Here is a 23,599-nt window from a genome sequence, read left to right as displayed (position 1 = left end):
CTGTATCCCCAACACCTGATTGCATAACCTGAAAATTTTGGGAGTTTCATAGGTGGGAATTCAAGTAGCTCTTAGGATATCTTTCCGACGGATGTATGATATGAAATTGGGGTTCGACGTCTAGTGGTCCGCCTATTCACGGTTGATTTTACAGTGGTCTCGTTGTGTCTTAAAGAGTCCTTGGCTATGCCGACTCGGGGACGCTTCGTATGTCATGTGCACTGCCTTGTATATGATGGTGCTGTACGATCGAGCCCGTGTAGGCCCCACCACGAAAACTTCGGACGAAATCTCTATCATATGTTTGTTCCGGCTTATTCTGCAAGCCAGTCCTTTGTTTTTGTTTTGAGTTGTGGTATTCGAGTTGCTTCAATGTCAAGTGTTGATTCCATACCTTTCCGAAATGGTGTTCTCATACTCCGATGTGAATACCAATCCTTCTCGACAATCGAGATTGTCATGTCAATCCTTTTCAACCGGCGTGTTTCTCTTCAAGTGGATCCGATCACTTCAACATCAGCAAGACCAATTATCATTTCTTCTCAATGGTGTTTGTTTCATCCGTCTCCAAGTTGCCTTTGTTTTTTCCCGCCCACCCACCCTTTTTCCTCAAGGACTAAGATTTCTTTACCAAGTATCCTTTTATTTTTGTGAAGTTTCTCCATTCTTTTCTGTCAATGTTCTTATCCGGTGATTCTCATGAAGATTCTAATGGAGCTTCAAGTTCGTCATTCCTCGTTCTTTTCTTCTCCGGTGGATTTAATTCAAGCTTTGGTATTAAGCATACTCCTTTCTTTTTTTTCCAATGCTTTTCTTATGCCGGTGCACCTCTTAATCATCCATCTCTCGCTATTAAATTGTTCCGGAGTGCTCAAGATATCTCGAAGATTCGTGTTTCCACTCTACATTCGTTCAAACTCTTTCGAGGATGTTATTTCATTCTAGCCATTTAATTCAACTGGTGCATTCCCTCTTTTAAATCGTTCTACGGTGTTTCTTTTGAGTGGGCCCTAACCCACAGGTCTTTTCCCAGGATCTTACCTGACTCTTCTATTTTCCCAGAGCTATCCTAAATTCTTCTCCAAGTTTGACGTAAGAATGAGTTATCATTAGTCAAATGCTTTTCTCCAAGATCTTTCAAATTCTTTCATAGTTGGCTCAACCTCTTCGCTTTTGATTCTTCCGGTGTGCCTCAATAATTCTTGGTGGTGTTTCTCGTTGTCATTCTCATCATTTGAAGACCGAAGAAGAGTTTCTCTTTAATCTTGCTCTATTCTCTTCAAGATTCATGGTGCTAGCTTGTTGCCATCCTCTCATAATTGTTTTCGATTGTGAGAATCTTTTTCACCCATCAGGAGATATTCAAGAGTCTTCTCAGTTTGTCATCCGGAGTCCATCAATTCAGGTTTATTCATTCTCAGCCGTCAGTTATCATTCTCCTATCTTGCCGGTGCATCTATCGAATATCCTCTAATCAGTTCTTGATCTCTTTGTTCTCATGTATCTAGTTTGTCTCAAGCACCTTCGTTCATTTGCTAATTCTTACCGGTGATGCACCCCTACTTCGATCATTTTCAATTCTTACGGTGGTTCTTTCAAGATCTCTCTTCCTTGTTCATCATATCAATTCATTTGTTGTTCCAATCCTACCGGTGGTTCGTGGAAGACCTTCTCAAGTTTACGCTATATCTCTTTTAATCCTTTCTACGAGAATAAGTAGTATGCCAAATCCGTTGATTGTCGTCAATTTAATTGGTGAAGGATAAGCATAACATAATTCTTATTCTTGTTCATCCAAGTGATTAATTCTTTATTCTGGAGGCCCTTAAAATTCTCGGTTTCATTTGTTTCATCTTCTCTTTTTCCCGGAGTTCCAAGCTCTAATTATCACGGAGATCCATCTAAATCATTGCAAGGATTCACCTTGTGTTTTCAATTTCTCTTTCTTTTCATTCCTTTTGTTTACCGGAGTTCTTCATGGAGGTTCTACATGATGGTTCATCAAGGATTTAATTCCCTTCTCAAAGTTTTCATCGAGATTTTTTCCTAAGGAGCTCAAGCTTTCTTCATATGGTAATCCGGAGTGCAATTCTTTCTACCATATTTTGGAGGTGGTATTATGTCATTCTTGATAATTTGAGTTCATGTTCCATGATTCACATGTTGTTAAGAATGAGTTATTTTTAAATCCATCAACCTCGTTGTTGGAGTTATCTTGTGTCATATTTCACCTAAAAGCCTTCCATTGGGAATGTTGCTATTTGTGGTGCTTGCCAATGATCCAAGTTATCTATTTATCATCTTGGTGGAAGAAGTTTTCATCTCTTCGTTGATCTCAAGCAAGCAATTGTTTCCGTTAGTGGCCGGTTGTCACCTCATAATTTTGAGATGTTTTCCATAAGCCCACTACAAGCTTGTGCTTTTCGTTGTTGATTTTCCAACAACTCCGTTGAATTCTTCTTTGCAAGGATGCTTTCCAAACTCATTTGTGGCAGAAGTTGGCATTTTCTTCTCCATTCTGTTATTCCAATGATATATCTTCTATTATTTCTTTCGGAGGCATTGTGACGTTGCTCTTTTCACTCACCATCTCGATTCGTGAGGATCGTGTTCTTTTCTTGCTTATCCATTTAACCGGAGTGTCGTGTTTTCATTCGAGTTATCTAATCTTATCAAGTTTTCCCTCCTTCCTCAACTGGAGAGCTGTCTGAAATCCTTCTTACCCATTGTGCCATTCTTTCAATAGTTCCGTAGGCAGTGTGTTGTTGATTTCATCAAGTAACATCCCATCTTCTCAAGTTCATGTTCTATTCCTTCCATGTTCAACCGAAGTACTGCCCGAATTCTTCCCCTCTCATCTTGTTTTAACCGGAGTGGTTTCGAATTCTATCTTGTCCATTAAACTCTTGATTCATGTCTTTGCAACCTTCAAGTTCTCAAAATGTTCCTTGTTCCTTTTTTTTCTAACGGATTGTTTGCAATCTCGTTCTTCTCAGTTGTGCTCTTTATTTTAAATTGCTCAACCTCTCAAGGTTCTTTGGTTTCACTCATTGGTCAAAGAAGCAACTTAGTTTTACCTCTTCTCTTCCTCTTCCATTTCTCTCCGGTGCCATCCTAGATCTCGGGACGAGATCCTCTTGTAGTGGTGGAGTGTTGTAACGCCCCGAGACCGACGCTCCAGAAGACTTCCAGCTATTCCGAGTTTCGTCGTGTGATTTGTTTTATTTGTTGCATTCATCCTTGCATCATGTGCATTGCATCATGCCATCATATCATTAATTTTTAAAACCTCAACTAAATAAATTGTATGGATTTTTCGATCCATTTAAACCGAGGGAACTCACATGGTGACTTCTCTTTATAACATATCCTCAAATATTAGGGAGCTATATTAAATATTTCTTTATTTTGGAATTACCAAAACACACTTACAAAATAATTTCGTTCCTTTTCTGCTTCAAGTTTGGTCTCCAACGTTGTCCAATAATTTATTTCATCATTTTCCGGAGCTCCACCAAAAATCCAAACATTTTTGGACCTTCCCAAACCTCACTTCCTATTCAAATCATTTGAATTTAAATCAAATGAGTTTGAATTTAATCTTTCAATCATGGCCTTTCTATTTTTCTGGGAACAAACTCATTTTTGCGAGTCCGGAAAAATAATCCCCGTGTCCAACTTCTTCCCCTAACCCCTCTTTCTTTTCTTTCCTATCTCTGTTTTGTTTTTATTTTCTTTAGAGAGGGAGAAGAGAGCCTTGCAGCCCAGCCGGCCTCTTAGGCCCGGCCAACCTAAGCCGGCCCAAGGCCCAGTCGGTGCCCCTCTAACCCTAGCCGCAGCGCCCGATCCCCATCTCTCCCTCTCGTCTCCCTCTCCTCCCTCGCGCCGCCAGGAGCCATCTCTCCCTCGTTCCCCCGCATCTCTCGCTCGATCCCCCTCCTCTCGCCCTCTCCCTCGAGCTCCAACGGCGACCACGTCGCCAGGCCGCCGCCCGCTCCTCCCTCGACCCCGCCAGAAGCGAGCGCTGCCGAGCAGCTCCTTCACCTCCGCTTCATCGCCGTCCTCCATGGCGTCGCCTCCCCAAGCTTCGCCCCGCCGGATCCACGTCGTCGCCCCCGTCTCGAGCCCCGCCGACGTCCAGCCTCCTCGACCTCGACCTCGACCTCCTCTGCTTCCCTCGTCCTCGCTCGATCTCGAGCAGGGGAGCAGGCACGTCGTCGCTCCCTCTGCCATGGAGCTCGCGTCCCCTCGCGTCGCACCGCCGGTCTCCTCTTCGAGCACGAGCTCCACCTCCCCTGCTGCATGTCAAGGCCAATGCCGACCGCATCGTCCAACGCCAAGTCCCGGCCTCCTCTGCTTTGTGGCGACCACCACCATGGCCGCGGCTACCATCAACCAACCGCGCGGCTCGCCCCCTGTCTCGATCGTGCCAAGTTCCCTGCTCCGCCTCCACACGCCGCCCGCACACACTACCAACAGCCAGCAGCTCGAGCTGCCTCCATGCATCTCCGGTGACCTCCCGAGGCAGGGCCTTGACGAGTCCCTCGATGCCCTCCAGATGTGTCAATGCCTTTGTTTGAACCATGTACAACTACACGGTGATGCGCCAAGTACCCCTTCGGATCGCCAAGTTCATCTACGAAAACATGTACCATCTACCGTCGCCCGAAGACCCGTGTACCACTACCGACGCCGTGTACGACTACTTCCCACGACAACAATTGAACAACTACTTCCACTACGCCCGAATACCGTGGATGCGACAAGTTCCTCTCCGGACATGTACGACTACCGTTGCCAAGATCGCGAGTACCTCTACCGTCGCCGTGAACAACTACTTCCCTCGACGACTCGAACCGCTCCGAAAATGCACGCTTCGAAGGTATAACCGCCGAGAACGACCGCCGTGGACCGAATGCATGTGTTGTATGAGATGCACCCTATGTTTGCACCGTGCCCGTTTGCTTCATGCACGTTCCTCCTCGTTCGCCATGCCGATGAACCGTGGGAACCCGGTAACCGGGATCACCCCACCATCTCTAGCATGTTCCGCACATACGCACGCCTCCTTTTGCACCGGTATCTCCATGAGTTACCGGGACCGGAATGTTGCCGTGGCACCATTTTTGTTTCGCCGCCGTGGCACCCTTTCGTTCCGCCATGGTGACCAAATGCTTCATAACATGCTCATGTCAACATTTTCATAAAATTGCATAAAACTTGTATATGTCATCCGCATCATGATAACAACATTTAAAATGTTTAAACTTGTTGCATTAAATTGCTAAATGCATATGGGGATTTACCGGATTTGTTGTTTTTATATCCGGCCCCATTTAAATTGTTTAGATGGTATAGTTTATATTATGCTTCACCTCTTGCCATGTTTAACAACAGTTAATATTGTTGGATAGCTTAAACGAGAGATAACTAAATAATTGATGTGGTGTTCCGTCAACATGCACCTCGTTGCATATTGAGCTCCACTTAACTTGTAGTATTGTTTGTTGCACTTTGCCATGCCATGCCTCATTAAACCGGACATGCATCATACTTGATTGTGCATCATGCCATGTTGATGTGCTGGTCGTTTACTATGTTGCTTGCTTCTTTCCGGTGTTGCTTCTTCGGGTTGGTTCCGATAACGTCGAGGTTGTGAGGATCCGTTCGTCTACGTCCGTTTGTCTTCTTCATGGACTCGTTCTTCTTCCTTGCAGGATTTCAGGCAAGATGATCATACCCTCGAAATCACCACTATCTTTGCTATGCTAGTTTGCTCGCTCTTTTGCTATGCCAATGCTACGATGCCTACCATTTGCTTGTTAGCCTCCCAAATTGCCAAGTCAAACCTCTAACCCACCATGTCCTAGCAAACCGTTGATTGGCTATGTTATCGCTTTGCTCAGCCCCTCTTATAGCGTTGTTAGTTGCAGGTGAAGATTGAAGTTTGTTCCTTGTTGGAACATGGAGATGTTGTTCCTTGTTGGAACATGTTTACTTGTTGGGATATCACAATATATCTTATTTAATTAATGCATCTATATACTTGGTAAAGGGTGGAAGGCTCGGCCTTATGCCTGGTGTTTTGTTCCACTCTTGCCGCCCTAGTTTCCGTCATATCGGTGTTATGTTCCCGGATTTTGCGTTCCTTACACGGTTGGGCTATAATGGGAACCCCTTGACAGTTCGCCTTAAGTAAAGCTCCTCCAGCAATGCCCAACATTGGTTTTACCATTTGCACTAACAACCTACCACCTTCCCTTGGGTTCTGCAGACTCAAGGGTCATCTTTATTCTAACCCCCCCGGGCCAGTGCTCCTCTGAGTGTTGGTCCGAACTAGAGCCCTGTGCAGCGCCCCCTCGGGGAAACTCGAGGTTTGGTTTTAGTTGTACGGATTGCTCATCTGAGTGTGCCCTGAGAAAGAGATATGTGCAGCTCCTATCGGGATTTGTCGGCACATTCGGGCGGTGTTGCTGGTTTAGTTTTACCCTGTCGAAATGTCTTGTTGTACCGGGATACCGAGTCTGATCGGAGTGTCTCGGGTGGAGGTCTATTCCTTCGTTGACCGTGAGAGCTTGTCATGGGCTAAGTTGGGACACCCCTGCAGGGATTTGAACTATCGAAAGCCGTGCCCGCGGTTATGGGCAGATGGGAATTTGTTAACGTCCGGTTGTAGAAAACCCGAAGTTGACCTTAATTAAAATACATCAACCGCGTGTGTAACCGTGATGGTCTCTTCTCAGCGGAGTCCGGGAAGTGAACATGGTGTTGGAGTTATGCTTGACGTAGGTTGCTACAGGATCACTTCTTGATCATACTTTTATCGACCGTGCTTTGCCTTCTCTTCTCGCTCTCATTTGCGTATGTTAGCCACCATATATGCTAGTCGCTTGCTGCAGCTCCACTTCATTACTCCATCCTTCCTATAAGCTTAAATAGTCTTGATCGCGAGGGTGCGAGATTGCTGAGTCCCCGTGGCTCACAGATACTTCCAAAACCAGTTTGCAGGTGCCTATGTTACCGTGCAGATGACGCAACCAAGCTCAGGGAGGAGCTCGATGAAGATCTTGCCCTTTGTGTTGTTTCGTTCTAGTTGATCAGTAGTGGAGCCCAGTTGGGGTCGATCGGGGACCTTTGTCGCATTTGGGGTTCTTCTTTTATTTTGGTTCCGTAGTCAGACCTTGATTGTATCTGGATGATGTAATGCTTTATTCATGTAATTATGTGAAGTGGCGATTGTAAGCCAACTATGTACCTCTTTCCCTTATGTATTACATGGGTTGTGTGAAGATTACCTCACTTGCGACATTGCTTTCAATGCGGTTATGCCTCTAAGTCGTGCTTCGACACGTGGGAGATATAGCCGCATTGAGGGCGTTACAAGAATACTGCAAGGAAATGGAGATTGCCATGACTCGAGCCAATGTCACGGAGGATGATGAGCAAACTATGGCACGATTCTTGAATGGACTCAATCATCCCATCAAGAAGATCACCGACTTCCAACCCTACTCCAACCTCATTGAGCTCGTGCATCAAGCGACCAAGGCGGAACGTCAAGTGCAAGATGACTTCAAGTATGCCAAGTAATCATCCAAGACCTACGGCTTCTCCAACATCCAAGCTTCAACAACTCCTCCAACATCTACATCAAACAAACCTTCTCCAAGCAACAACGACAAGTCAAGTTACAAGAAAACTTCGGCAAGTTCAAGTTGTCTTCCTCCTACTACAAGCAACTTCAAGCCGCGTTGATGAGGACATCAATACGATTGTTACACCCACAGCCCCTACTGCTATACATACTGGACCAATTACTAGAGCTCGCGAACGCCAACTAAATTACCAGGTACTTTCGTTTTTGGTAATGATTCTAATGTTCATGAGAATATGATGCTGCCTAAATTGGATACATTTGTTTTGCTTACAAATGAAGGGCCTAGCTTGGAGAAGGATGAACATTGGAGCAAGAACAAGCATGGAGATGATGGCATGCGCAAGGGGAACAAGAACGGAGTTACAAGTGATGATTTCAGGACTTTGAAGCCACCATAATGGGCGCATGAAGCCTTGGACGAAATATACAAGATGCCACTTCATACATTTCGTCCCAAGTCTATTCTAGGTGTTGCGTCACCTTATTATTGGGCCAGGCCCATGTAATTTTGAAATACATAAGTATAGGCTATTTTTAGAGTCCGTATGTGTGCGGAAACAAGAGATAGGGTTGATTTCGGACCCCTCCACCAAGGGCCACGAAATTCCCCCCTCTTCCTCCATATATACAGCCCTTAGGGCACCTTTTAGACTTTGGGTTTTGCTTAGATTAAAGTTCGCCATAGCTGCAACTTCGCGTACTTCGTTTGTGTTCAACAACCAAACAAAGGCGTCACAGAACCCCACCTTGATCAATAAAGATTTCATCTTATATTCGCAATATCCAGATTGCAATCTCAGTTTCTTGCTTGTTCTTCGTTTGCTCGCAGGAAACAGACCCTCGTGGTCAGGTTGATTGTGCTCTGGCGTGGTCAATAACCTCTCGGAGTTGGTTTAGCGATTGCTAAGGCACGACGTCCTCGCACGTTCGTAGTCGGATCGTCAAAGTCGACTTCCACCTAAGCGATATCGAACATCTCATCAAAAGACGGGACACCTTTGCCTCTATCAAGTGGTATCAGATTTCCTTGTTGCTCGGTGAGATTTTACAGTTTTTTGTAGTTTAGATCGAGTCTGTTCTTCATACCTATAGTCTACGAAAAAGCCAAAAAAAATTAGGGTTAGTTCATCATATCCGAACCAATCTGAGCCTTTGCATAATCTTTTTAGGGTTTTGCTTTGTTGAATCTGCGGTTGCATCGTTGTGTCTAGTTGCTGGTCTTAGCATCTAGTCTTTTAGAGTTTCGAGTTCTGGTCATAAGTTGTCATGCCGCCACCACACCATCATCATCGCCCCTGCCATCTACCACCACTGCTCCGAATCCGTATCCATATACCACCACCAATCCGTATCCATATACCACCATCGATCCATATCCATATACTACCACCGCTACCACCACCGCTGCCATATACCACCATCGCTGCCATATACCACCACCATATATCCACCACCAATCCGAGTTCCTTGCATATTAGGTTTATTTTTAGGTGTTTCTAAGCGTATTGAGACAATCGCCGTTATAGAAAGTTTTTTTTGACCCGTTTCCAGTTTTTGTGTCCGAGTAGTAAAAAAAAATTTGGTTGAAAAAATTTCGTACCTATCCTGTTATCTTGACTTGGGAAGAGTTTTGAGAAACTCGCCATTATATTTATTTTCGAAAAAAAGGAGCACAAAAAAAAGAGCGCAAAAAAAAGAGCGCAAAAAAAAGAGCGCCAAAAAAAGTGAAAAAAATGCAAAGTGTGCTTCTCCCTTGTGTCTGTGCAGCATCGTGATTTTGTTAGTGTTCTAGGCTCCCGTCTCTAGCACAGTCTAGCCTAGGACCAGCACAGTACCGTCATTGAGCGTTTATTCAACTTTGCATCTCTGAGTTGATTTTTGCTGACCCTTTTTGCTACCATATTATAAGCCTTCCTAGCTCCACATACATCTAGGTCGTGCGTTTCACTCTCCCTGGTAATCGCTCTATCCAAGCTTTGAGAGTTTTGACTACAACGGTTAACGATCACCGCCTGCTGCTGGGTAAGAACTGGTAAGAATTTAAGATTTGCTTGACGGATTTGTGACACCCACCACCACCTCTTGTTAGTAGTCTGTAGGATCATACTTTCTATTGCTGCTAACCATGCCAGGATCACAAACCGGCGAGACTGACTGGGAGAACATGACGAATAAGGATTTGCATGATAAATTTTAGCAAATGATGAGTGGACAGGTGCAAGATGTGCTAAACAGATTTGAAGAGGCCATGTTGAAGATAGATGGCATGGAGAAGACGTTCGAAACAAAGCTTGATAACAAGTTTAATGAATTGCTCGCACGTCTTCCACCCCCACCACCCGTTGCACCTAACGCACCTCTCCAACAACAACAACAACGACGACGACGACTACCTCCACGTCGCGAAACATACCTCCGCCGAGCGAGCCGTGTCCCTCTTGCGTTTGGCCAAACTGTTGGTGCTGCTGTTGATACTTCTGTGGATCCTGCTGCTGATGCGAAGGAGGATGATTATGTGGGAGATTATGAGGATGAGGTTGATCAAAATCAGAACTACGTGCAACCACCTGCACCACAACCACCAGGTCGTCCACATGCAAATAATCACAATGGTAGGGCTCTCCCTCAGGTACGAGATCATGACCATCTTCCTAAACTGAAATTGAATATTCCACCATTTGAGGGTAGATATGTTCCTGATATATATGTTACATGGGAGTTAGAAACTGAACAACGATTTACATGTTTACAATATCCAGAGGAGAGACGGGTTGCCACTGCTGTTTGTGCTTTCACTAGTTTTGCATGTGTATGGTGGTCTGAACATTGTAGATTATATCCTATTCCAACTACTTGGGCTGCTTTGAAAACTGCTATGCGTACTCGTTGGGTTCCACCATATTATCAACGTGAATTGCTTCAAAAATTGCAGCGCTTAAGACAAGGGAAAAATTATGTGGAAGAATATTATCAGGAATTACAAACTGGCATGATTAGATGTGGTATTGTTGAGGAGAATGAAGCTATGCTTGCACGTTTTCTGGGTGGATTAAATAGAGAGATTCCGACCATTCTAGACTATAAGGAGTATACTAATATCACTCATTTATTCCATCTTGCTTGTAAAGCTGAACGTGAAGTGCAGGATCGACAAGCATTGGCACGAACTAACTTTTCTGCAGGCCGACCTTCATCATGGACACCGCGTGCATCTTCTACTTAAACTGCACCAGCACCTCCATCAGGTGCCACCTCTAGCCATGATACAAGAAAACAGGCACAACCACCATTATCTGCCAAGAGCGCACCTGTCGGGCCTGCACAGAGTTCTTCTTCCATGGCATCAACAGGGCACACAAGTGATATTATTTGTCATCGTTGTAAGGGAAGAGGTCATTATGCGAGAGAATGCAAATCTCAGCGTGTGATGATTGCTACCGAGGATGGTGATGAGGACATCAATACAATTGTTACACCCACAGCCCCTGCTGCTATACATACTGGACCAATTACTAGAGCTCGTGCACGCCAATTAAATTACCAGGTACTTTCGTTTCTTGGTAATGATTCTAATGTTCATGAGAATATGATGCTGCCTAAATTGGATACATTTGTTTTGCTTACAAATGAAGGGCCTAGCTTGGAGAAGGATGAACATTGGAGCAAGAACAAGCATGGAGATGATGGCATGCGCAAGGGAAACAAGAACGGAGTGACAAGTGATGATTTCAGGACTTTGAAGCCACCATAATGGGTGCATGAAGCCTTGGACGAAATATACAAGATGCCACTTCATAAATTTCGTCCCGAGGCTATTTTAGGTGCTGCGTCACCTTATTATTGGGCCAGGCCCATGTAATTTCGAAATACATAAGTATAGGCTATTTTTAGAGTCCGTATGTGTGGGGAAATAAGAGATAGGGTTGATTTCGGACCCCTCCACCAAGGGCCACGAAATTCCCCCCTCTTCCTCCATATATACAGCCCTTAGGGCATCGTTTAGACTTTGGGTTTTGTTTAGATTAAAAGTTCGCCATAGCTGCAACTTCGCGTACTTCGTTTGTGTTCAACGACCAGACAAAGGCGTCACAGAACCCCACCTTGATCAATAAAGATTTCATCTTATATTCGCAATATCCAGATTGCAATCTTAGTTTGTTGCTTGTTCTTCGTTTGCTCGCAGGAAACAGACCCTCGTGGTCAGGTTGATCGTGCTCCGGCGTGGTCAATAACCTCTCGGAGTTGGTTTAGCGATTGCTAAGGCGCGACGTCCTCGCACGTTCGTAGTCGGATCGTCAAAGTCGACTTCCACCAAAGCGAAATCCACCATCTCATCGAAAGACGGGACACCTTTGCCTCTATCAAGTGGTATCAGATTTCCAGGTTGCTCGGTGAGATTTTACAGTTTTTCATAGTTTAGATCGAGTCTGTTCTTCATACCTACAATCCACGAAAAAGCCACAAAAAAAATTAGGGTTAGTTCATCATATCCGAACCAATCTGAGCCTTTGCATAATCTTTTTAGGGTTTTGCTTTGTTGAATTTGCGGTTGCATCGTCGTGTCTAGTTGCTGGTCTTAGAGTCTAGTCTTTTAGAGTTTCGAGTTCTGGTCATAAGTTGTCACGCCGCCGCCGCACCATCATCATCACCCCTGCCATCTACCACCACCGCTTATCCGCCACCGCTTCGAATCCGTATCCATATACCACCACAGCTGTCATATACCACCACCGCTGCCATCTACCACCATATATCCACCACCAATCCGAGTTCTTGTCATATTAGGTTTGTTTTCGAGATCCATCTAGATTCCGATTCGTGTTTCCTTGCCGGAGTCGGGTAGCCACGCTCCGTTTAGGCCCAAAATTTTTCGAAAACGCATTTTTCGAAAAATTTTCTGGCTATCCTATTTTTAGGTGTTTCTGAGTGTTTTGAGACAGGTGCCATTATAGGAAGTTTTTTTTGACCCGTTTCCAGTTTTTGGGTCCGGACAGTCAAAAAAAAAAAATTGGTCAAAAAAATTTCGTGCCCATCCTGTCAGTTTGAGCTAAGAAGAGTTTTGAGACACTCGCCATTATAGTGATTTTTCGCAAAAAAAAAAGCAGCGCAAAAAAAAGAGCGCAAAAAAAAAGAGCGAAAAAAAAAATTCCAGAGTGTGCTTTTCCCTTGTTTACGTGCCGCGTCGTGATTTTGTTAGTGTTCTAGGCTCGCGTCTCTAGCACAGTCTAGCCTAGGACCAGCACAGTACCGTCGTTGAGCGTTTATTCAACTTTGCATCTCTGAATTGATTATTGCTGACCCTTTTTGCTACCATATTATAAGCCTTCCCAGCTCCACATACATCTACGTCGTGCGTTTGACTCTCCCTGGTAATTGCTCTATCCAAGCTTTGAGAGTTTTTGACTACAACGGTTGCCGATCACCGCCTGCTGCTGGGTAAGAACTGGTAAGAATTTGAGATTTGCTTGACGGATTTGTGACACCCACCACCACCTCTTGTTAGTAGTCTGTAGGATCATATTCTTGTGTGTTTCTATTGCTGCTAACCATGCCAGGATCACAAGCCGACGAGACTGACTGGGAGAACATGACGAATAAGGATTTGCATGATAAATTTCAGCAAATGATGAGTGGACAGGTGCAAGATGTGCTAAACAGATTTGAAGAGGCCATGGAGAAGATAGATGGCATGGAGAAGATGTTCGAAACAAAGCTCGATAACAAGTTTAATGAATTGCTCGCGCGTCTTCCACCACCACCACCCGCTGCACCTAACGCACCTCTCCAACAACAACAACAACGACTACCTCCACGTCGCGAAACAGATCTCCGCCGAGCGAGCCGTGTTCCTCTTGCGTTTGGCCAAACTGTTGGTGCTGCTGTTGATACTTCTGTGGCTCCTGCTGCTGATGCGGAGGAGGATGATTATATGGGAGATTACGAGGATGAGGTTGCTCAAAATCAGAACTACGTGCAACCACCTGCACCACAACCACCAGGTCGTCCACATGCAAATAATCACAATGGTAGGGCTTTCCCTCAGGTACGAGATCATGACCATCTTCCTAAACTGAAATTGAATATTCCACCTTTCGAGGGTAGATATGTTCCTGATATATATCTTACTTGGGAGTTAGAAACTGAACAACGATTTACATGTTTACAATATCCCGAGGAGAGACGGGTTGCCGCTGCTGTTTGTGCTTTCACTAGTTTTGCATGTGTATGGTGGTCTGAACATTGTAGATTATATCCTATTCCAACTACTTGGGCTGCTTTGAAAACTGCTATGCGTACTCGTTGGGTTCCACCATATTATCAACGTGAATTGCTTCAGAAATTACAGCGCTTAAGACAAGGAAAAAATTCTGTAGAAGAATATTATCAGGAATTACAAACTGGCATGATTAGATGTGGTATTGTTGAGGAGAATGAAGCTATGCTTGCACGTTTTTTGGGTGGATTAAATAGAGAGATTCAGACCATTCTAGACTATAAGGAGTATACTAATATCACTCGTTTATTCCATCTTGCTTGTAAAGCTGAACGTGAAGTGCAGGATCGACAAGCATTGGCGCGAACTAACTTTTCTGCAGGCCGACCTTCATCATGGACGCCGCGTGCATCTTCTACTTCAACTGCACCAGCACCTCAATCAGGTGTCTCCTCCAGTCGTGATACAAGAAAACAGGCACAACCACCATTATCTGCCAAGAGCGCACCTGCTGGGCCTGCACAGAGTTCTGCTTCTTCCATGGCATCAACAGGGCACACAAGTGATATTATTTGTCGTCGTTGTAAGGGAGGAGGTCATTATGCGAGAGAATGCAAATCTCCGCGTGTGATGATTGCTACCGCGGATGGTGGATATGAGTCCGCTAGTGACTATGATGAGGAGACTTTGGCTCTTATTACACGTGAAGAACATGGTGGAGATGATTCTGATCATGAGACGCAATACATGGCTCCTGAAGACGCTGACAGGTATGAATATTTAGTTGCTCAACGTGTTTTGAGTGTGCAGGTCACACAAGCTGAGCAAAATCAGAGGCACAATTTGTTCCATACCAAGGGAGTTGTGAAGGAACGTTCTGTGCGCGTCATAATAGACGGAGGGAGCTGCAACAACTTGGCTAGCATGGAGATGGTGGAGAAGCTTTCTCTCACCACAAGACCACATCCACATCCTTACTACATCCAATGGTTCAACAACAGCGTCAAGGTTAAGGTAACACGTACTGTTCGTGTGCATTTTAGTATCTCTACATATGCTGATTATGTTGATTGTGATGTGGTACCTATGCAAGCATGTTCCTTATTACTTGGTAGACCATGGCAATTTGATAAAAATTCTGTACACCATGGTAGAAACAATCACTATACTCTTGTTCATAAGGATAAAAATATTACTTTGCTTCCTATGACTCCTGATTCCATTTTGAAAGATGATATTAATAGGGCTAATAAAGCAAAACAGGAGACGAATAAGAGTGAAAATCAGATTGTGGCAAAAGAATTTGAGCAACAAATGAAGCCTAATAATAAACCATCTAGTGTTGCTTCTGAAATTAAATTGAAAAGTGCATGTTTATTTGCCACCAAATCTGATATTGATGAGCTAGATTTCAGCAAATCTGTTTGCTATGCTTTTGTGTGCGAAGAGGCATTATTTTCATTCGAGGACGTGCCTTCCTCTTTGCCTCCTGCTGTCACTAACATTTTGCAGGAGTTCGCTGACGTCTTTCCACAAGACGTGCCACCAGGATTACCGCCTATTCGAGGGATTGAGCATCAGATTGACTTAATTCCCGGTGCTTCACTGCCAAACCGTGCACCATACCGTACCAATCCAGAGGAGACGAAGGAGATTATGCGCCAAGTACAAGAGCTTCTCGACAAAGGTTATATACGCGAATCCCTTAGTCCTTGTGCTGTTCCTATTATTCTAGTGCCGAAAAAGGATGGTACATCACGTATGTGTGTTGATTGTAGAGGCATTAATAATATTACTATTCGTTATCGTCATCCTATTCCTAGGCTAGATGATATGCTTGATGAATTGAGTGGCTCTACAATATTCTCCAAAGTTGATTTGCGTAGTGGCTACCATCAAATTCGTATAAAATTGGGAGATGAATGGAAAACAGCATTTAAAACTAAGTTTGGATTATATGAGTGGTTAGTCATGCCTTTTGGGTTAACTAATGCACCTAGTACTTTCATGAGATTAATGAACGAAGTTTTACGTGCTTTCATTGGACGATTTGTGGTAGTTTACTTTGATGACATACTGATTTATAGCAGATCTTTGGAAGAACATTTGGAACATTTACGTGCTGTTTTTATTGCTCTACGTGATGCACGTTTGTTTGGTAACCTTGGGAAGTGCACCTTTTGCACCGACCGAGTATCTTTTCTTGGCTATGTTGTTACTCCACAGGGAATTGAAGTTGACAAAGCCAAGATTGAAGCTATTGAGAGTTGGCCGCAGCCCAAAACGGTCACACAAGGGAGGAGTTTTCTTGGCCTCGCTGGATTCTATAGGCGTTTTGTGAGAGATTTCAGCACCATTGCTGCACCTCTCAACGAGCTTACAAAGAAGGATGTGCCTTTTGTTTGGGGTACCGCACAGGAAGAAGCCTTCACGGTATTGAAAGATAAGTTGACACATGCTCCTTTACTCCAACTTCCTGATTTTAATAAGACTTTTGAGCTTGAATGTGATGCTAGTGGAATTGGATTAGGAGGTATGATGAACTAACCCTAATTTTTTTTGTGGCTTTTTCGTGGACTGTAGGTATGAAGAACAGACTCGATCTAAACTACGAAAAACTGTAAAATCTCACCGAGCAACCTGGAAATCTGATACCACTTGATAGAGGCGGAGGAGGATGATTATGTGGGAGACTATGAGGATGAGGTTGATCAAAATCAACACTACGTGCAGCCACCTGTACCCCCACCAGCAGGTCGACCTCAGGTATATATTCGTAATGGTAGGCCTGCACCACCACCTCAGGTACGAGATGATGTCCATATTCCTAAACTGAAATTGAATATTCCACCATTTGAGGGTAGATATGTTCCTGATATATATCTTACTTGGGAGTTAGAAACTGAACAACGATTTACATGTTTACAATATCCTGAGGAGAGACGAGTTGCTGCTGCTGTTTGTGCTTTCACTAGTTTTACATGTGTATGGTGGTCTGAACATTGTAGATTGTATCCTATTCCAACTACTTGGGCTGCTTTGAAAACTGCTATGTGTACGCGTTGGGTTCCACCATATTATCAACGTGAATTGCTTCAAAAATTGCAGCGTTTAAGACAAGGAAAAAATTCTGTAGAAGAATATTATCAGGAATTACAAACTGGCATGATTAGATGTGGTATTGTTGAGGAGAATGAAGCTATGCTTGCACGTTTTCTGGGTGGATTAAATAGAGAGATTCAGACCATTCTAGACTATAAGGAGTATACTAATATCACTCGTTTATTCCATCTTGCTTGTAAAGCTGAACGTGAAGTGCAGGATCGACAAGCATTGGGGCGAACTAACTTTTCTGCAGGCCGACCTTCATCATGGACACCACGTGCATCTTCTACTTCAACTGCACCAGCACCTCCATCCGGTGCCACCTCCAGCCGTGATACAAGAAAACAGGCACAACCACCATTATCTGCCAAGAGCGCACCTGCGGGGCCTGCACAACGTTCTTCTTCTTCCATGGCATCAACAGGACACACAAGTGATATTATTTGTCGTCGTTGTAAGGGAGGAGGTCATTATGCGAGAGAATGCAAATCTCCGCATGTGATGATTGCTACTGCGGATGGTGGCTATGAGTCCGCTAGTGACTATGATGAGGAGACTTTGGCTCTTATTACACGTGAAGAACATGGTGGAGATGATTCTGATCATGAGACGCAATACATGGCTCCTGAAGACGCTGACAGGTATGAATGTTTAGTTGCTCAACGTGTTTTGAGTGTGCAGGTCACACAAGCTGAGCAAAATCAGAGGCACAATTTGTTCCATACCAAGGGAGTTGTGAAGGAACGTTCTGTGCGCGTCATAATAGACGGAGGGAGCTGCAACAACTTGGCTAGCATGGAGATGGTGGAGAAGCTTTCTCTCACCACAAGACCACATCCACATCCTTACTACATCCAATGGTTCAACAACAGCGGCAAGGTTAAGGTAACACGTACTGTTCGTGTGCATTTTAGTATCTCTACATATGCTGATTATGTTGATTGTGATGTGGTACCTATGCAAGCATGTTCCTTATTACTTGGTAGACCATGGCAATTTGATAAAAATTCTGTACACCATGGTAGAAACAATCACTATACTCTTGTTCATAAGGATAAAAATATTACTTTGCTTCCTATGTGATGAGGACATCAATACAATTGTTACACCCACAGCCCCTGCTGCTATACATACTGGACCAATTACTAGAGCTCGTGCACGCCAACTAAATTACCAGGTACTTTCGTTTCTTGGTAATGATTCTAATGTTCATGAGAATATGATGCTGCCTAAATTGGATACATTTGTTTTGCTTACAAATGAAGGGCCTAGCTTGGAGAAGGATGAACATTGGAGCAAGAACAAGCATGGAGATGATGGCATGCGCAAGGGGAACAAGAACGGAGTTACAAGTGATGATTTCAGGACTTTGAAGCCACCATAATGGGTGCATGAAGCCTTGGACGAAATATACAAGATGCCACTTCATAAATTTCGTCCCGAGGCTATTTTAGGTGCTGCGTCACCTTATTATTGGGCCAGGCCCATGTATTTTAGAGTCCGTATGTGTGGGGAAACAAGAGATAGGGTTGATTTCGGACCCCTCCACCAAGGGCCACGAAATTCCCCCCTCTTCCTCCATATATACAGCTCTTAGGGCATCGTTTAGACTTTGGGTTTTGTTTAGATTAAAAGTTCGCCATAGCTGCAACTTCGCGTACTTCGTTTGTGTTCAACGACCAGACAAAGGCGTCACAGAACCCCACCTTGATCAATAAAGCTTTCATCTTATATTCGCAATATCCAGATTGCAATCTTAGTTTCTTGCTTGTTCTTCGTTTGCTCGCAGGAAACAGACCCTCGTGGTCAGGTTGATCGTGCTCCGGCGTGGTCAATAACCTCTCGGAGTTGGTTTAGCGATTGCTAAGGCGCGACGTCCTCGCACGTTCGTAGTCGGATCGTCAAAGTCGACTTCCACCAAAGCGAAATCCACCATCTCATCGAAAGACGGGACACCTTTGCCTCTATCAAGTGGTATCAGATTTCCAGGTTGCTCGGTGAGATTTTACAGTTTTTAGTAGTTTAGATCGAGTCTGTTCTTCATACCTATAGTCCACGAAAAAGCCACAAAAAAAATTAGGGTTAGTTCATCATATCCGAACCAATCTGAGCCTTGCATAATCTTTTTAGGGTTTTGCTTTGTTGAATTTGCGGTTGCATCGTCGTGTCTAGTTGCTGGTCTTAGAGTCTAGTCTTTTAGAGTTTCGAGTTCTGGTCATAAGTTGTCACGCCGCCGCCGCACCATCATCATCGTCCCTGCCATCTACCACCACCGCACCGAATCCGTATCCATATACCACCACCAATCCGTGTCCATATACCACCACCTCAGGTACGAGATGATGTCCATATTCCTAAACTGAAATTGAATATTCCACCATTTGAGGGTAGATATGTTCCTGATATATATCTTACTTGGGAGTTAGAAACTGAACAACGATTTACATGTTTACAATATCCTGAGGAGAGACGAGTTGCTGCTGCCGTTTGTGCTTTCACTAGTTTTGCATCTGTATGGTGGTCTGAACATTGTAGATTATATCCTATTCCAACTACTTGGGCTGCTTTGAAAACTGCTATGCGTACGCGTTGGGTTCCACCATATTATCAACGTGAATTGCTTCAAAAATTGCAGCGTTTAAGACAAGGGAAAAATTCTGTAGAAGAATATTATCAGGAATTACAAACTGGCATGATTAGATGTGGTATTGTTGAGGAGAATGAAGCTATGCTTGCACGTTTTCTGGGTGGATTAAATAGAGAGATTCAGACCATTCTAGACTATAAGGAGTATACTAATATCACTCGTTTATTCCATCTTGCTTGTAAAGCTGAACGTGAAGTGCAGGATCGACAAGCATTGGGGCGAACTAACTTTTCTGCAGGCCGACCTTCATCATGGACACCACGTGCATCTTCTACTTCAACTGCACCAGCACCTCCATCCGGTGCCACCTGCAGCCGTGATACAAGAAAACAGGCACAACCACCATTATCTGCCAAGAGCGCACCTGCGGGGCCTGCACAGCGTTCTTCTTCTTCCATGGCATCAACAGGGCACACAAGTGATATTATTTGTCGTCGTTGTAAGGGAGGAGGTCATTATGCGAGAGAATGCAAATCTCCGCGTGTGATGATTGCTACCGCGGATGGTGGATATGAGTCCGCTAGTGACTATGATGAGGAGACTTTGGCTCTTATTACACGTGAAGAACATGGTGGAGATGATTCTGATCATGAGACGCAATACATGGCTCCTGAAGACGCTGACAGGTATGAATGTTTAGTTGCTCAACGTGTTTTGAGTGTGCAGGTCACACAAGCTGAGCAAAATCAGAGGCACAATTTGTTCCATACCAAGGGAGTTGTGAGGAACGTTCTGTGCGCGTCATCATAGACGGAGGGAGCTGCAACAACTTGGCTAGCATGGAGATGGTGGAGAAGCTTGCTCTCACCACAAGACCACATCCACATCCTTACTACATCCAATGGTTCAACAACAGCGGCAAGGTTAAGGTAACACGTACTGTTCGTGTGCATTTTAGTATCTCTACATATGCTGATTATGTTGATTGTGATGTGGTACCTATGCAAGCATGTTCCTTATTACTTGGTAGACCATGGCAATTTGATAAAAATTCTGTACACCATGGTAGAAACAATCACTATACTCTTGTTCATAAGGATAAAAATATTACTTTGCTTCCTATGACTCCTGATTCCATTTTGAAAGATGATATTAATAGAGCTAATAAAGCACAACAGGAGAAGAATAAGAGTGAAAATCAGATTGTGGCAAAAGAATTTGAGCAACAAATGAAGCCTAATAATAAACCATCTAGTATTGCTTCTGAAATTAAATTGAAAAGTGCATGTTTATTTGCCACCAAATCTGATATTGATGAGCTAGATTTCAGCAAATCTGTTTGCTATGCTTTTGTGTGCAAAGAGGCATTATTTTCATTCGAGGACGTGCCTTCCTCTTTGCCTCCTGCTGTCACTAACATTTTGCAGGAGTTCGCTGACGTCTTTCCACAAGACGTGCCACCAGGATTACCGCCTATTCGAGGGATTGAGCATCAGATTGACTTAATTCCCGGTGCTTCACTGCCAAACCGTGCACCATACCGTACCAATCCAGAGGAGACGAAGGAGATTATGCGCCAAGTACAAGAGCTTCTCGACAAAGGTTATATACGCGAATCCCTTAGTCCTTGTGCTGTTCCTATTATTCTAGTGCCGAAAAAGGATGGTACATCACGTATGTGTGTTGATTGTAGAGGCATTAATAATATTACTATTCGTTATCGTCATCCTATTCCTAGGCTAGATGATATGCTTGATGAATTGAGTGGTGCTACAATATTCTCCAAAGTTGATTTGCGTAGTGGCTACCACCAAATTCGTATGAAATTGGGAGATGAATGGAAAACAGCATTTAAAACTAAGTTTGGACTATATGAGTGGTTAGTCATGCCTTTTGGGTTAACTAATGCACCTAGTACTTTCATGAGATTAATGAACGAAGTTTTACGTGCTTTCATTGGACGATTTGTGGTAGTTTACTTTGATGACATACTGATTTATAGCAGATCTTTGGAAGAACATTTGGAACATTTACGTGCTGTTTTTATTGCTCTACGTGATGCACGTTTGTTTGGTAACCTTGGGAAGTGCACCTTTTGCACCGACCGAGTATCTTTTCTTGGCTATGTTGTTACTCCACAGGGAATTGAAGTTGACAAAGCCAAGATTGAAGCTATTGAGAGTTGGCCGCAGCCCAAAACGGTCACACAAGTGAGGAGTTTTCTTGGCCTCGCTGGATTCTATAGGCGTTTTGTGAGAGATTTCAGCACCATTGCTGCACCTCTCAACGAGCTTACAAAGAAGGATGTGCCTTTTGTTTGGGGTACCGCACAGGAAGAAGCCTTCACGGTATTGAAAGATAAGTTGACACATGCTCCTTTACTCCAACTTCCTGATTTTAATAAGACTTTTGAGCTTGCATGTGATGCTAGTGGAATTGGATTAGGAGGTGTGTTATTACAAGATGGAAAACCTGTTGCATACTTTTCTGAAAAATTGAGTGGGCCTAGTCTGAATTATTCTACTTATGATAAAGAATTATATGCTCTTGTTCGGACTTTAGAAACATGGCAACATTATTTATGGCCCAAAGAATTTGTTATACATTCTGATCATGAATCTTTGAAACATATTAAAAGTCAAGCTAAACTGAATCGTAGACATGCTAAATGGGTTGAATTCATTGAGACTTTCCCTTATGTCATTAAACACAAGAAGGGAAAAGAAAATGTTATTGCTGATGCATTGTCTCGTCGCTATACTATGCTTTCACAACTTGACTTCAAAATATTTGGTTTGGAGACCATCAAAGATCAATATGTGCATGATGCTGATTTTAAAGATGTAATGCAGAATTGCAAAGAAGGAAGAATGTGGAACAAGTTTGTCGTTAACGATGGATTTGTGTTTCGGGCTAACAAGCTATGCATTCCAGCTAGCTCCGTTCGTCTTTTGTTGTTGCAGGAGGCGCATGGAGGAGAATTAATGGGACACTTTGGCGTGAAGAAGACGGAGGACGTACTTGCTACACATTTCTTTTGGCCAAAGATGAGACGGGATGTTGAGCGTTTTATTGCTCGCTGCACTACATGTCAAAAAGCTAAGTCACGACTCAATCCTCATGGTTTATATATGCCTTTGCCTGTACCTAGTGTTCCTTGGGAGGATATATCTATGGACTTTGTTTTAGGTTTACCTCAACCAAAGAAAGGGAGGGATAGCATGATGAGGACATCAATACAATTGTTACACCCACAGCCCCTGCTGCTATACATACTGGACCAATTACTAGAGCTCGTGCACGCCAATTAAATTACCAGGTACTTTCATTTCTTGGTAATGATTCTAATGTTCATGAGAATATGATGCTGCCTAAATTGGATACATTTGTTTTGCTTACAAATGAAGGGCCTAGCTTGGAGAAGGATGAACATTGGAGCAAGAACAAGCATGGAGATGATGGCATGCGCAAGGGAAACAAGAACGGAGTGACAAGTGATGATTTCAGGACTTTGAAGCCACCATAATGGGTGCATGAAGCCTTGGACGAAATATACAAGATGCCACTTCATAAATTTCGTCCCGAGGCTATTTTAGGTGCTGCGTCACCTTATTATTGGGCCAGGCCCATGTAATTTCGAAATACATAAGTATAGGCTATTTTTAGAGTCCGTATGTGTGGGGAAATAAGAGATAGGGTTGATTTCGGACCCCTCCACCAAGGGCCACGAAATTCCCCCCTCTTCCTCCATATATACAGCCCTTAGGGCATCGTTTAGACTTTGGGTTTTGTTTAGATTAAAAGTTCGCCATAGCTCCAACTTCGCGTACTTCGTTTGTGTTCAACGACCAGACAAAGGCGTCACAGAACCCCACCTTGATCAATAAAGCTTTCATCTTATATTCGCAATATCCAGATTGCAATCTTAGTTTGTTGCTTGTTCTTCGTTTGCTCGCAGGAAACAGACCCTCGTGGTCAGGTTGATCGTGCTCCGGCGTGGTCAATAACCTCTCGGAGTTGGTTTAGCGATTGCTAA

Source organism: Triticum dicoccoides, chromosome 4B (assembly GCF_002162155.2).
Source record: "Triticum dicoccoides isolate Atlit2015 ecotype Zavitan chromosome 4B, WEW_v2.0, whole genome shotgun sequence".
Lineage (NCBI taxonomy): Eukaryota > Viridiplantae > Streptophyta > Magnoliopsida > Poales > Poaceae > Triticum > Triticum dicoccoides.
Note: the sequence above shows the minus strand (reverse complement) of the source record.